We start from the raw sequence: 15,198 nt of genomic DNA, 5'->3' as shown, positions 1-15,198 counted from the left end.
GATTATATCTATACTGTATTAAAAGCACAAAAATATTTAATAAAATATTATTCGCCTTTTTTATTCTTTTAAAATAGAGTTCGTATTAGACAAAATAGTCATTCAATTAATTTTTCTAATATTTAGAAATAACATTTAAATAATTTCCTACTAATTAGGAATAATCATTTAATTATTTTTCTTGTAACTATTTTTTTAAAGCATTCCTTATTTGAACTAAGTAAAAAGTTTTAATATTTAAAATTATAAGGACTTTAAAGTTCGTTACAAAGAGAAGAAAAAATAAAATAGTCCCATCTCATCAACTAATATACTAACTATTAAAAGTATAAGGAAAGATTTGTTTTCCTACGAGGAAACTCCACAACAATTTCCGTATTCTTAAGTCCTTTGCATTTTAATCAAATTTCAAACAGTATATATTTATTTAAAAGCTTGATTATTAAATTATATATTTTTTCTATTTTTAAAATTTAGTGTCTATCATTAATTTTTGGAATAGTAATCATTGCTGAAAAAAAATAGTAATCATCTGTTTGTATCAGGAAATTGATAGTCTGTCACGATTCGAAATTTTCACCTCCGGGATCATGATGACGCCTAACACTTGACTTATTAGGCAAGCCAATGTTAGAATAATTTAAATTATTTTTAACAATTCATTTTAATTAATTAGTAAAGAAAACAAACAACTGGAGAAAATTGTCTGAATTAAAGTGAACAAACCAAAATAAATACGATGTAATGAACCAACCGTTTATTTTAACTTAGAACCACGTTCCCTAAAATAAAACTCCCCAAATGTGCTTTTATTGATTTATGACTTGCGAGGATGGTTGGTTCGAAATTTGGAAGTGTTCGGGTTGAAATCGGAACACTTGATTTCTTAAGTTAGCCTTAAAAGGCCAAGTTTGACTTCGGACAATATTATGTGCAAACGACCCCCAGAATAGAATTTTGATGATTCCAACAGCTCCGTATGGTGATTTTGGATTTAGGAGCGTGATCGGAATTTTATTTGGAAGTCTGTAGTGAAATTAGGCTTGAAATGGCTAAAATAGGAATTTAAAGTTTGGAAGTTTGCCCGGGAGTTGACTTTTTGATACCGGAGTCGGAATCCCGTTCCGAAAATTTTCATAGCTCCGTTATGTCATTTATGGCTTGTGTGCAAAATTTGAGGTCAATCGGAGTTGATTTGATAAGTTTCGACATCGAATGTAGAAGTTGGAAATTTTAAGTTTCATTTAGCTTGAATTGGAGCATAATTTGTGGTTTTAGCGTCGTTTCATGTGATTTGAGGTTTCAAATAAGTTCGTATGATATTTTAGGACTTGTTGGTATATTACTTTGAGGTCCTGAGGGTCTCGGATGAGTTTCGGATGGTTAACGGATTAAAAGTTGGAGTTAAAACAACTCATGCAATTTTTCCTTTATGCTAGAAATTCTAGCCCAAGATCGAATCCACGATCGAGGCCGAGGATCAAGGCCACGATCGAAGCCACGATCGAAGCCACGATCGAAGCCACGATTGAAGCCACGATCGAAGCCGTGATCGAGGCCAGGATCGAGGCCGAGGATCGAGGCCATGATTGACAAAATTATAAAAGACGGCATTCGTCTCATTCGCCATTTTTAATAAATTGGAGCTGGAGCAGAGGCGATCTTTGATAGATTTTCAAGGAAAAGACATTGGGGTAAGTGATTCTAACTTGGATTTGGTCTACAAACACAAATATATCATTATTTTCACCATTTAATTAGTGTTTTAAGATTGAAATTTGAGAATTGTTTTAGAAATTTTCTAGAAATAAATTTTTGAGATTTAGGTATCGATTCGGAGTCGGATTTGAGTGAAACTGGTATGGTTGGACTCGTAATTGAATGGGTTATCGGATTTCATAATTTTCGCCGAATTTCAAAATGTGGTCCCCACATGTGAATTTTTAATTAATTTCGGAATTTTAAATGAAAATGTAGTATTTTCTTATAGAAGTGATTCCTATAAATTTTAGTGATTGTATCAAATTATTGTTGATTAGATTCGAGCTAATTGAAGTTGGATAATCGAGGAAAAGGCCTACTCGTGGATTAAATTGGAGCAAGTCGAGGTAAGTCTCTTGTCTAATCTTGTGAGGGGGAAATTTACCCCATAGGTGATTAAATTAAATAGTTGTTGCTAATTGCGGGGGCTACGTACGAACGAGGTGACGAGAGTCCGTGCGTAGCTACTATTAATGCTAAAGTCCGGGTAGTTAAGGACTCAAAACATGAGTTACTTGTGTAGATTGTATTCTTTATTAATTAAATTATTTGATGTATATAAATTGTGAATTGTTATGAAAGGTAGTAAAAGATCAAATTTTCATATGCTTAATTTTTGTTTAGATTAATTAATTGTTGAAATAAATTGTTATCCTCTCGAATAAATTTTACAATAAATATTCTTATTCCGGAGGTACATAAGAAAATATCCTCATTTACTGGTGGTGAAGGCATGGCTGTATATACAATATTCTGGATCGTGCCGCTCGTCCCTCGGCAGTATATACAATATTCTGGATCAGGTCGTACGACCTCGGCAGAAATCGTGCTTAATAATAATAATTACACGATACTTTGATAGTTTATTGCAGCTTGCGAAGCTAATTGATAAATTGGAAATCTTTGGAATTTAAAGAATTATTATTCCTGCTTGTTAAGGAATTATTGTTATTCTCGTAAATGAGACTAACTGATAAATTGAAAATTTATTGGAATTGAAGGAATTTAATTAATATATTGAGAATTGTTGCATTTGAAGGAATTTAATTATTTCTGATGGTTAAATAAATTATTGTAAATTCTGTGAATCATGCTTATTTAGATATTCTAGTTTTATTTCAATTTTTATTATTGACCCATAGTGAGTGTCAAAGTCGTCCATCTCGTCTCTACCACTTCGAGATTAGGCTTCATACTTACTAGGTACACGTTGTTTACGTAGTCATACTACACTTGCTGAATATTTTATTGTGCAAGCACATATATGTCTAGCAGCCTTGTGGGCGCAGGAGTGTGATTAAAATGCGGGGACTTAGGTGAGCTGCATTTTATATTACGATCTGCAGCCAACAGAGTCTCCTTCAGAGTTATTTATATTTTCATGTCTAATTTGTATTCTGGACAGATGTTGTATTTTATTTTTAATTTCTTACTAAATGCTCATGCACTTGTGACACCGAATTTTGTGAACGGTTACGAATTGTTTAGAAATTTAGTTGCTAAAAAATATTTATCATTTACTCTATGAGTTATATCCTTGCTGTTTCATTAAAGAAATTTTTGATTTCAAAAATACTAATTGTGTAATTAAGTGAAGTGTGCATTCTTGGCTTGCCTAACAGTGGTGTCCGGCGCCATCACGACTTTTAGGTGAGATTGAGTCGTGACGACATGGTATCAGAGCACTAGGTTCACTTAGGCCTCACGAGTCATGAGCAAGTCTAGTAGAGTCTTGCAGATCAATATGGAGACATATGTGCTTATATTTGAGAGGCTACAGGGCTGTTAGGAATACTTCTCTTTTTGATTCCTCATCGTGCGATTCGATTCCTTTGAGGCTTATGCCTTCATTTCCTTCCTATTCAATCTTATGCGACGAGAAGCGCTTGTTATAAATTGGGAATCGAGAAAAATTTAATGGTACTACAGATGTAGTGCAAGATGCTTCTCCCTGCGTAATTAATTGGGCTATTGTTGTCGCCTTGCGGAAGGCCACTCTGTCGTTTCAGTTCAATATCAATACTACCTAAGGTTTTGAGATTTGACATTGATTGTTATGACGATTCGTGCGTTGTTATCGCACAATGTTTATGTAATGGTAGAATGCCTGTCTAGGTATCACGGCAATAAACGAAAAAAGTTTTTCTCAGTACATGATTAAGAGGTTCCAGGTTTTATTTCTAGCGGAAAAAAGGCAGTCGTACTATGAATGTTCAGGTTTGGGGTTGATGGAGTAACGAATATTGATATTTTCGAGCGTGGTAGAGTTCTCAATTGTTTTCAACTCGCTTCACGGCGGGGTGTTAGGAATTGGTTTCGGGGAAGCAGTTGTCAGCAATCGCGATGTGCAGTAATTCAAGATCGAATCGGTGCTCCTAGTGTTGATGGCTCTAGAAGGATGATCTTCGGAGAGGTTTAAAGCTGGTAATGCCTTATTGGTTCAAGTGCTACAGAGACAGATTTTGAGTTAAGGCAACAACTGGGCAACAAAGGATGAGGAAGGACATGTGGGAGGTGTCTTGTGGTGGTTAAGTTCCTAGAAGGACAAGTGTGAGAAACATAAGTCAAGTAGTTTCTTAAAGGACAGGGTTTGACCAAAGTGGGAGAGTGGCAAGGTAGCATATGGGATTACGGGGTAGGATAGCGACACGTCTTGAGAAAAGTTTAGAGTGATTTGGGATTCATGGTAGACAATGATTAGGTCTACGGGCTTAATTTGGAATATTGGCTGCTATATTGAGGAAGATTGGGTGTGACAAGAGGGAGTTGCTTGATATGAAGAAGGATACAACATGACTTTGGATTGGAATGTATTGTCGCACCTTTAGTTGACATCCGTGAGGAGTGAACAAACTGGTGCAGCTGGTGATTGAGCTCGGACTCAGGATGATATACCGATTTCATAGTAATTGCACCCAGTGCAGTGACGTTGGAGTATGTCGGCATGTGATTTCCACATGCGGGTTATCTCCTGTGAGCAGGTTAGCGGTCGCGTGGTGTTGACGAAGCTTCTGCGAATGATTCTACTGGCCACCCGGTAAGAGATTTAATATGTAAATGTGGCTAGTGGTTCAGAGCGGTTATTAAAGGTTAATAGAAGGATTTCAAAAAAAGGCGAGTTGCGTGTGCAGAATCATGTCAACGATGAAGAACGAATCTCGGTGGGTTCCAGAATTTATGTAATTGTAGCTTCAAGCTAAGTGGGAGAGCCCCACCGTCTATAATTGGATTGCATGGTTGTCTATTTGTGAGGTTTCTGGTTATCAGTGTATTGGTGGGTCATTTCAACTAAGGAAAGAAAACATCAATGGTAATTTGAGCAAAGGATTTGGGGGAAAGTGTGCCATATTTGACCTTATCGATTCATGTTCATGCTTTGGGAATACTTAGAGTTTATGCTTCGTGTAGATGTAATACATAGGGGAAGTGAGACAGTCGGGTGTGTCCTTGATAAAGTGCCCATGTGTTAACAAGGACTTGGAGTTGATCATGTTTGGGAACAAGTCAGAGCAAGTGACTCTTAACAACGGTTGTAGTGGGTTCAAAAATTTAAAGTACGGTGTCTAAGGATCTCGAGTCCGTAGTATGGTTGAGTATCGAGCTTTTGCAGCAGATTATAAAATGTGTCTTGGAGTACTCTGCGTTATCTTAAGGTTATGGTGTAACAGTAGAAAAACGAAAGAAAATAACTTCGGATTCATAAAAGAAGTATCAGAAGGGGTGTACCAGTTGAAGATGTAAAAGTGTGCACAAGGAAGAGTATGAGATGATTCATGGGTTTTGAAACAACGTGGTCTCGTGAAATAAGGTCACTCGGGATGAGTGCGGATTTGAATTCATGATGTAATAAATGGGACTATTATAATTTCTAAGAAAAGTTGAAAACAAATTGAGAAAAAGACGGGTCAGCTAACAAAGGTTGAATTGGCATGATGGTGGCAATGATCAGTTCTTTCAGTTCATTGAGTTATACATGTGATTTGTGGCGGTACGTGCGAGGCTTGACGGCCGCCGTAATTGATTGTATTTGGAGGAATTCAAGTATTATGGCATGTTATGTGTAGATGGATCCCGGGAGAGTTATGGTGGTTTAGACCACTACTTGAGGAGTTTATTTCCTGCGAATATGGGAATTCAGTCGCGTGTTGCAATGGTTCTCCTGAGTTGAGTTAAGAAAAAGGTTGTTATATGATGAAGTGTTGGGTCTGTTAGTAGTTCAGGAGTTATGATGGAATTCTTGTACTCTCGAGTATTGGCATGCTAGGTACAATGAACGGCATGGGAATATGGAAGTTGAGGATTGAGGTTGCAGTTCGGTTTTGACAAGAGTGTCTCAAGCTCGGACGAGCAGAAAATGATTTAGAGGTTTAAAGCAAGCTGGTATTATCTTCAGTGTCACATGAGATCGGTGTTATGTGTAAGAGGCTTTGTGTATTGATTTGCGGATCATTGATTCTCCTTACAGTATTAGTATGGCCGGTGGTATGGATGTGTAGACTTTTTATCTATTGCGAAAGGTCGTGGGAGCGTATTCCACGGAAAGATTGTATAAGTGTGACAAGTAGTCACCTGATTGATTAAATATTTAACAACCAAGTATGAAGATTGTGTAGGTATCACTAATTCGTGAATTTATGCCTAGAGGGCGCTCGATTCATTTGGTTGTGGACTGTGGAAGTTTGTTCCGATTATGATAGTTGCTCTTGTGTGTTATGGGAAAAGAGGATATTATGGATCCTTGAAAGGTTATTAGCCTATTACGGTGCAATCAGAATCGGCTTGAGGTCTGTGGATGGATTTAAATATGAATACGGGCCTTATATCAGGCCGGACGTGTTCATTTCAGCATAAGTGCTCCCTATGGAGGAGTATTCAGACGTTGGATGTCTATCCCATATATTCTATTTGGTGTGTTTTGTGTCCCATTTTCTTAGGAAGGTTCATGACACATTTTCGGTTGTCTAATTAGTTACGCGGGTTGAGTAGTTCTTTCCAGAGTTCATTTTTCCTTATGTATCACATTCTAGTTTGTAGCATGTTGGCGTCATACGAGACCTTGGTCAGGGTTTGAGGCGGCTTATTTCCTGCGTAGTTTATACTGGGTGAAACGAGACTATTGGACCTTAAATCAGTGCAATCGGAATTATATAAGGTATATTAAAGAATAAACATCGCTATTCAGCTCAGAATAAGATAATGGACCTTGTCAGAAAGAGAAACTCAGTAAATTATCAACTTGGCAGTTCGTTATGAATTTATACAACAATTTTTCCATCATGGAAGCATTGCGAGAGTTGGAACATGACTTATATGTATCATGAGACGTGTTGTGGAATCTCGACTATTGTTATCGAGTATGTTATTATGGGCATGTGAATGGTGCGGTACATGGTTTAAATTCAACCAAGGTATGCAATCATGTATTGGTGCATCGTGTAGTGATTGATACGGTGTTCATAAGTTTGAAACGAGCATGGTGGAAAATTCTGGATGTTAGAATTTGGATCTAAGGCTTATTTGCCAAAATTAAAGGGGAGAATCTTCATATTGGCTCGAGCTAATGTGATTAACTGGGTGTGGTAGCACAAGTAGGTGCACGAGGTGTTAAACCATGATTTTGTACAACTCAGGAACAATCCTTAGCACGTTCGAGGACGAACGTATATTTAAGTGGGAGAGAATGTAATGAACCAGTCGTTTATTTTAACTTTTAGAACCACGTTCCCTAAAATAAAACTCCCCAAATGTGCTTTTATTGATTTATGACTTGCGAGGATGGTTGGTTCGAAATTTGGAAGTGTTCGGGTTGAAATCAGAACACTTGATTTCTTAAGTTAGCCTTAAAAGGCCAAGTTTGACTTCGGTCAATATTATGTGCAAACGACCCCATAATAGAATTTTGATGATTCCAACAACTCCGTATGGTGATTTTGGATTTAGGAGCGTGATCAGAATTTTATTTGGAAGTCTGTAGTGAAATTAGGCTTGAAATGGCTAAAATAGGAATTTAAAGTTTGGAAGTTTGACCGGGAGTTGACTTTTTGATACCGGAGTCGGAATCCCGTTTCGAAAATTTTCATAGCTCCGTTATGTCATTTATGACTTGTGTACAAAATTTGAGGTCAATCGGAGTTGATTTGATAGGTTTCGACATCGAATGTAGAAGTTGGAAATTTTATGTTTCATTAAGCTTGAATTGGAGCATAATTTGTGGTTTTAGCGTCGTTTCATATGATTTGAGGTTTCAAATAAGTTCGTATGATGTTTTAGGACTTGTTGGTATATTATTTTGAGGTCCCGAGGGCCTCGGATGAGTTTCAGATGGTTAACGGATCAAAAGTTGGAGTTAAAACAACTAATGCAATTTTTCCTTTATGCTAGAAATTCTGGCCCAAGATTGAGACCCAAGATCGAATCCACGATCGAGGCCGAGGATCAAGGCCATGATCGAAGCCACGATCGTAGCCACGATCGAAGCCGTGATCGAGGCCAGGATCGAGGCCGAGGATCAAGGCCGAGGATCGAGGCCATGATCGAGGCGATGATCGACAAAATTATAAAAGAGGGCATTCGTCTCATTCGCCATTTTTAATAAATTGGAGCTGGAGCAGAGGTGATCTTTGATAGATTTTCAAGGAAAAGACATTGGGGTAAGTGATTCTAACTTGGATTTGGTTTACAAACACAAATATATCATTATTTTCACCATTTAATTAGTGTTTTGAGATTGAAATTTGAGAATTTTTTTAGAAATCTCCTAGAAATGAATTTTTGAGATTTAAGTATCGATTTGGAGTCGGATTTGAGTGAAACTGGTATGGTTGGACTCGTAATTGAATGGGTTATCGGATTTCATAACTTTCGCCGAATTCCAAGACGTGGTCTCCACATGTGAATTTTTAATTAATTTCGGGATTTTAAATGAAAATATAGTATTTTCTTATAGAAGTGATTCCTATAAATTTTAGTGATTGTATCAAATTATTGTTGATTAGATTCGAGCTAATTGAAGTTGGATAATCGAGGAAAAGGCCTACTCGTGGATTAAATTGGAGCAAGTCGAGGTAAGTCTCTTGTCTAATCTTGTGAGGGGGAAATTTACCCCATAGGTGATTAAATTAAATAGTTGTTGCTAATTGCGGGGGCTACGTACGAACGAGGTGACGAGAGTCCGTGCGTAGCTACTATTAATGCTAAAGTCCGGGTAGTTAAGGACTCAAAACATGAGTTACTTGTGTAGATTGTATTCTTTATTAATTAAATTATTTGATGTATATATATTGTGAATTGTTATGAAAGGTAGTAAAAGATCAAATTTTCATATGCTTAATTTTTGTTTAGATTAATTAATTGTTGAAATAAATTATTATCCTCTCGAATAAATTTTACAATAAATATTCTTATTCTGGAGGTACATAAGAAAATGTCCTCATTTCTTGTGCATCGGGCCGAACACCTCGGCAGGATAGATGCATCTATGGATCGTGCCGCTCGTCCCTCGGCAGTATATATAATATTCTGGATCGGGTCGTACGACCTCGGCAGAAATCGTGCTTAATAATAATAATTACACGATACTTTGATAGTTTATTGCAGCTTGCGAAGCTAATTGATAAATTGGAAATCTTTGGAATTTAAAGAATTATTATTCCTGCTTGTTAAGGAATTATTGTTATTCCCGTAAATGAGACTAACTGATAAATTAAAAATTTATTGGAATTGAAGGAATTTAATTAATATATTGAGAATTGTTGCATTTGAAGGAATTTAATTATTTCTGCTGGTTAAATAAATTATTGTAAATTCTTTGAATCATGCTTATTTAGATATTCTAGTTTTATTTTAATTTTTATTATTGACTCGTAGTGAGTGTCAAAGTCGTCCATCTCGTCTCTACCACTTCGAGATTAGGCTTCATACTTACTGGGTGCACGTTGTTTACGTACTCATACTACACTTGCTGAACATTTTATAGTGCAAGAACATATATGTCTAGCAGCCTTGTGGGCGCAGAAGTGTGATTAAAATGCGGGGACTTAGGTGAGCTGTATTTTATATTACGATCTGCAGCCAACAGAGTCTCCTTCAGAGTTATTTATATTTTCATGTCTAATTTGTATTCTGGACAGATGTTATATTTTATTTTTAATTTCTTATTAAATGCTCATGCACTTGTGACATCGGGTTTTGGGAACGGTTACAAATTGTTTAGAAATTTAGTTGCTAAAAAATATTTATTATTTACTCTATGAGTTATATCCTTGTTGTTTCATTAAAGAAAATACTAATTGTGTAATTAAGTGAAGTGTGTATTCTTGGCTTGCCTGACAGCGGTGTCCGGCGCCATCACGACCTTTAGGTGAGATTGAGTCGTGACATACGATGTCCAAATCCATCCGAGAATTGGAGTCACAAGTGCACGAGCTTCTAGAATAATACAAACAAGGGTCTGAATAAAAATAAAGATGTCTGAAAGAAAACACACAACTAAAATAAAATAGAAGGGGACCTTAGAGTTGCGAACGTCGTGCAGTTATACCTCAAGTCACCACTGATAGCTGAATCCGAGAAAATCTACGGTACGCCGCTGGGACCAACCCCGAAATCTGCACAAGAAGTGCATAGTGTAGTATGAGTACAACCAACCTAATGTACTCTATAAGTGCAGAGTCTAACCTCGACGAAGTAGTGACGAGGCTATGGAGGTCGCTTACATTAACATATACGTAATAATAATAATAATTATAATAATAATAATAGGAATAGAGGTAAGACAGGTAAATCATTTCAATAATCGAAATCATTTCAGCAGTCACAATCAATTATTTCTTTTCTCATTATTCCAACAATATAATTCTTCAATAAATTTTCATTGCGGCGTGCAACCCGCTCCAACAATATAAACTTAAAATATAATCCGTTGCGGCGTGCAACCCGATCCCCCAATATATTCAGTTTCATTTTCGTTGCGGGCGTGCAACCTGCTCCAACAATATAATTTAACAACTCTTAAATGTAATAAAATTACTCCAATAAATACCACATTCAGTAAGAAATTATTAGGCAACAAAGCACACAATTTTTATAAATTATTTAGGAAATAAGTAATGACAAGTAGCAATTAATTATGAAAATTAGGGAGAAAATAGGCGATTTAATTTCTAATATACTAAATGTCAAGTAGCAATTAGGTCACATAAGTCAAATAAGCATGTAGCAATTATAGCATAAATTCAAGACATAATACTGGACAAAGAATATGAGAGAAATAATTTATATAATAATTAACTCATGATTTAAAATAATTTATCAACTTCAGATAAATATGTAAATAATCAATTTGACGACGTATAGACACTCGTCACCTTGCCTATACATCGTTACACATGAAATTCACGCGAATTAGTGTCTGAAAGCTTCAAATCTAGTCACAAACAATTCAATATACTTAACATGAATCGTAAAAATTAATTCCATATGAAATTGCTAATTTTTGGAATTAAAAATCTAAAATTCATCTAAAAGTCCACAGTGGGGCCCACGTCTCGAATCTCGAAAAAACTTAAGAAATCCGAACACTCGTTCCGAGACGAGTCCAACCATACAAAAATTATCAAACTCCGATGTCAAATGGACCTTCACATCCTTAATTTCGTTTTTGAAAAGTTTTATAAAAATTTCAATTTTCTTCCATCTAAATCCGAAATAAATGATGAATATAGACATGGATTTATGAAATATAATGGATATATGATAAAGAATACTTACCCAGTTCGAAATCGTGAAATCCCCCTTTGAAATCGCCCAAATCCGAGACTTAAAACTCAAAACAATGAGTAAAAATGGCTAACTCGCGATTTTTATGTACTCTTTCCAGCACTTTCGCATATGCGGACTTAAATTTCGCACTTGCGAGCTCGTATTTGTGAAGCCAAGCGACCATCCCAGTGACCGCACCTGCGCAAGAAATGTCGCACCTGCGACTTCACAGATGCGTCCCAGTGACCGCAGAAGTGGCTGGCCCATCGCTGAAGCGATTGCGCATCTGCGCAAAAGATCTCTGCAGAAGCGAAGCAACATGCCAATACCCGGGTCGCAGAAGTGACACATTTCACGCAGAAGCAGAGCCGAACCTATGCTCCAAGCTTCGCAGGTGCGAAGCACGAGAACCATAACTGCTAATGTTTACAAAAATGATCTGAAACACGTCTGAAACTCACCCGACCCACTCGGGACCTCGTCCAATTATATCAACCAGTACCGTAACATAACGTGGACTTACTCGGGGTCTCAAATCACATCAAACAACGTCGAAATTATAATTCACACCGCGATTTGAACTTTTGAGTTTCAAACATTTTAATTTACACAACTCGTGTCGAAACATATTAAACGAATCCAGAATGACTTCAAATTTGGCGCACAAGTGATAAATGACATAACAGAGCTATTCAAATTTCTAGAATTGGGTTCTGACCCCGATATCAATAAAGTCAAATCCACGGTCAAACTTTGGAATCTATAAGTTCTTAAACTTCCAATTTTCAACAAAATGGCGATAACTCAAGTTAAGGACCTCCAAATTAAATTTCGGGCATACGCCTAAATCTCAAATTACGACACTGACCTACCAGAACTGTTAGAATACTTATTCGGGTCCGTTTGCTCAAAGGTTGACCGAAATCAACTCAAATGAGTTTTGAAGCACTATTTCACATTTTTATCAATTTTTCACATAAAACTTCTCAAAATATTACAAGGACTACACACGCAAGTCGAGTAATGTTGAATGGTGATATTTAAGGTTTAAGAACATAAAAATGAATATTAAATTTAAAGATGATATTTTGGGTCATCACATAATCATTTATTGGAAAGCAAACAGAGAAAACCTAGAAATATCAATAAAAAAAATAAACATAATTTTTAATTGACTTGGTTTCAAGAGTTGTCAAATAGGACATAAATAAAAACTAAGAAACGAAAAATAGATATGGCATTTATTTATATTGCCACACTAGATTATGAGTAAGTTGAAGGCAACGAAAGCTTTTCTGAGGTAAGTCACCAACACTGATAATAATAAATATGAATATATTTAGACAAAAAAAACTAATATATTAATCATGACCACAAAGAAGAAAAAATAAAGAATTTATTACATAAAAATATTATTTATAAAAAAAAATGGTTATGGTAGAATCAAATAGTTTGTTATATACATAACGATTTTGAAGAAAAACACACAATCATATTATTAGAGAAATTTTGTACTTTATGCTTATTTCTCAATGCATTTACCCCCAAACAAAAAAGAGGGATGAACCAAAGTAAAAAAAATTAATAGCTCAAAATGTCAATTTAAAGTCACACGGCCCTTTTACTCTTCAATCATATAATATTATGTGTGAAAAATATAAACTCATTCTAATAGATATTATTAGGTATAATTTCTCCAAATTTTCAGCATAGCCATACTCGTTAATTAAACATCGTGTTTTAAAAATTCTTATGATAAGACACTTAACGTAATACATCAAGTTCGAGTACCTAATTTTAGAGTAGATGAAGAGATTATTGTTATAATTTTCTATAAATTAATTTCTTTACCACAAGTATATTCTACTAAATAATCTAAGAAAATAGATAATCGCACAACTGCGGTAAGTTGGAGGCAAATCCAAAATCACAAGAAATTGAATTCTCTAGGTCTCGACTTTCTGCCACTATTCTCCATCTTCATGCTAAAGTAAAACCTTACAAGAAGAAAAATGAATATTAATCAAGCTTTTAATCGAACCCTACTTCACTTAGGACTCTTTCATAACCATCAGATTGATAAGCTTGAATTGTCCTCAACCTCAATAATTTCTCTCATTGGCTTGCAATATTTGAGCTTGCCTTTTTAAATTATTTTCTTAGAGAAGCGTAAAGCTTATATAAGAGTTGAAATATTATTGTGAATAACATAGAATATACATCAATACCTTGTGCTTCTCTCTAGCGGTTTATTTAGCACATATGGAAAAGTTATAAATATGGAATTTGGTCAATTAAATATGGCGTAATTTCTTCTTTTATCGAGTTAACTAAATAGAATTAGCATACATTATTTCAGGAACTTATACGATATTATAATCTATATTTAGTAGCTAAAATATATTATTGTGTAATTTTTAAAATTTTGTAGAGTGAAAAATAAAATGAGCATCAGAAAATTGTTAAAAAAGGTTGTCAGAAGTGGGATTTGAACCCACGCCCTCTCTCGAAGACCAGAACTTGAGTCTGGCGCCTTAGACCACTCGGCCATCCTGACTTGTTGTTAAGGTATGCACATACAGTTATTATACCTTTGCATATTCATGTTTTATAAATTCACAAAAAAATCTATTGCATGGAATTTTTGAGTTGAAATAAAATTTATAAAACGCAAGTTTCCCTATTGCCCCAAACCTCACTTCTGAAAAATTACTGGCTTCTTCTTGTTGTAAGTTTCCCTATTGTGCTAAGAGTGGTATATATGATACTAGTATTTTTGCTCCCATTAACTTAAAATTTCAGAATTCGATCCGAGGTTCCTTCTTATTATTCATTTTATATTTAACTCTGATAAGGTGTACGTACACACTATCATCCTAAGACCCTACTTGTAGAATTGTACTGAATTTATTGTTGTTATTACGGTTGTATTTAACTTTGATGCAAACAACTAGGCAATGGACGATTTACATTTATAAAATATTTGAACTTATTAAAAAATGGTCTTCTTTAATTTTGTGGATTAATATCTAGACTCATTACAATAAATTTGTAAAAGAACCCAAAGAAAGTGAAAACTTTATAACTTATTATATTCTATTCAGCTAATATATGTCGTTTGCTTTGTGGTTTGAACTTTGAACAAGTTTGTTGTCAGCAACTTACAATATTTCGCTTGATATACTCATGCTTTGTTACATGTATGCAAGTAGCTTGAATTCTACCTTCTAAATTAAGTACTTCGATCCCTTCGTTCACTTTTACTTATCCACTATATTAAAAATATATTTTTATTTTTACTTGTCCATTTTAGTAAATAAAGAGAAAGACGATCTTTTTTTTATTTTATGTTTTACTCTTATCATTAACTACTAACTTCACAAATAATTTTTTAAGATTTTTTGAGATATTATTATTATGGATAAAATTATAATTTTTTTTTTTCGAGAGAAAAATTAATAGTGAACAATTAAAAGTGAACGGAGGAAATACTTACTAATTGATGGCTTATTATCAGCCAAAATATATTAATTTATTTCTTCTGTTTCTTTTCCTTTAAATTTATTTCTCCATGTTTTGCATGTAAGTTTATCCAATTCTCATCAGAGAATCAATCTTTCTCGAAAGATGAAAGATCCTTTTCTTATAATTAAAAAAAAACCATCCCACCCTCCTTTC

The 15,198-nt window shown here is 35.0% G+C and overlaps 1 non-coding gene across 1 annotated transcript; it reads right to left on the bottom strand.

The window, feature by feature from the left end:
- Positions 1–13,993: 13,993 nt before the first annotated feature.
- TRNAL-CAA (transfer RNA leucine (anticodon CAA)) lies at positions 13,994–14,077 on the bottom strand. Its single transcript has one exon. It is a non-coding gene; the product is annotated as a tRNA-Leu (tRNA).
- Between the last annotated feature and the right edge of the window lie 1,121 nt (positions 14,078–15,198).

This window comes from Nicotiana tomentosiformis, chromosome 8 (genome assembly GCF_000390325.3).
Source record: "Nicotiana tomentosiformis chromosome 8, ASM39032v3, whole genome shotgun sequence".
Classification (NCBI taxonomy): Eukaryota; Viridiplantae; Streptophyta; class Magnoliopsida; order Solanales; family Solanaceae; genus Nicotiana; species Nicotiana tomentosiformis.
Note: the sequence above shows the minus strand (reverse complement) of the source record. Positions and strands in the feature narration are given on the sequence as shown.